This window comes from Lepisosteus oculatus, chromosome 5, assembly GCF_040954835.1.
Source record: "Lepisosteus oculatus isolate fLepOcu1 chromosome 5, fLepOcu1.hap2, whole genome shotgun sequence".
NCBI lineage: Eukaryota > Metazoa > Chordata > Actinopteri > Semionotiformes > Lepisosteidae > Lepisosteus > Lepisosteus oculatus.
In genome coordinates, this window is record NC_090700.1 from 32706500 (window position 1) to 32708447 (window position 1948).

The window sequence follows — 1948 nt, forward strand, 5'->3', positions numbered from 1 at the left end:
AAAATCAAACAAGTTGAAATATAAAAAACTGTTCAGAATAAAATTCTGAATAAAAAGAGAGCAGCAATCCAACATTTCAGAGACAGGACATGGTCATATATTTTAGCGAAGTGCAAATACAGCACTATCAGCAAGGTGACAGCATCATTAAGGACTGTGACGCGGATGGTGTGATTCTACCCAGTTCTGGGATTCAATTCCTGTCTATTGCCCAGTAAAGAGGGGAGCTGGGAATACCATTTCACTACCTACCCCTAAGCAGAATGGCTTTTGGTGTCTCTCATATCTAGGACCGGTAATAGAATGGGACACACACACAGCTTAGTTAATTTTCTCTGAATCACTTATAATACAAATATTACACGAAATCATCATCATCATTATTTTCTAATCACTTGCTCCTGGTGAGGGTCGCAGTGGTAACAGGCAGGGCAGAGCAGAGCAGACCAGACTTCCCTTCCCCCAGCAAGAGTCTCCAGCTCTTCCTGGCTCTCAGGCACTCCCAGACCAGAAGAGAGATATAATCCCTTCAGTGTGTCCAAAATCTGTCCTGGGGTCTCTTTCCATTGGTGGTACACGTCCAGTGGGAGTTGCCTGGGGGGGCATCGGGGAATCATCACCAGATGGCTGAGCCACCTCAACTGGCTCTGCTCAATCCAGAGAAGCAGTGATTGTCCTCTACTCCAAGGTCTTCCCAGACTGCAAAACTTCTCACCCTGGGAGAGTAAACCCAGCAGCCCCATGGAGAAACCTCATTTCTGCTGCTTGAACCTGTGATCTCATTCTTTCGGTCACAACCCATAGCTCGTATCCATAAGTGAGAACAGGGACATAGGCTGATCAGAATACCTCCAGGGTAAGAAGTCATTAAACCCTGCTGTACTCGAGTTTGTAGGGTAGGATGGTCTACATAAATTCTACATAAATTCATTAAACAATTCAACAGACAACAGTAAAAGCACAAGACAAACCCTGAGCATCTAAACTTGTAAGAGTTGTGAAAAATAGGAATGAATCAGTTACTATAAGATAAGATCACTTTATTAGCCATCTACAATTTCTTGCATTAGGAATGTGTCTATTTCGCATACCCCAACTTGCTCTCCATGAGACACACTGACAGACAGAGAAAAGCTTAGGGTCAGAGTGCAGGTCAGCCATTTATACCCCTGGGGCAGATGGGGTTTAGGGCCTTGCTCAGGGGCCCAACGGAGTAGGATTTCTCTGCTGGCTGCAGGATTTGAACCAGCAACCTTCCAGCCACAGGCGCAGATCCTAAGAGCTACCTTATGTGTAAGAAGAGATGCAAGCAAGACCTCTCCCTATTGTTATTACAAACCTTAATATATTTTTACAGAATTAAAATATAAACATCAGAAACTACAGTATATTGGATGTATATGGATGCTGACTATTTTTACTTTATATGAAGAGTTCAAAGTATGACAAGAACTAAAGACCTTCTTGGATCACGATACGTAGAGATACAATGTATGTTATTTTATCTTGGGTTGCAACTGTATTAAAATTGTATTTGACATATTTTAGGATGTTACAAATAAACTACGACAGAAAATATTATCTAAATTATACATTTGAATGTGGTGTTAAAAAGACCAGTAATGCAAATTATATTAGATTGGTGCTGGTCAGGATGAGAGTTAAGAATATCCCAAACGTAAACAGTTAAAATGCAGTACGGGTAAAATGTTTTATGGCTGAAGCACGCATTAAATATCATATTAACGTTCGCTGAAGAAACCTTCGAGGTAGAAAGAAAGAAGCCGTATTACAATGTCTCCGGAGAAGTGTTTTAAACTATTTTTCACTTTCTATAGTTTCTATACCATGTAACACCAGATTACTGTACCTACTATGCGTAGTTGTTTTGTGTGCCCTTGCTTTCTAGATTTTACGGTAACGTGGAAGTGGGCGCTTTAATTCTTAC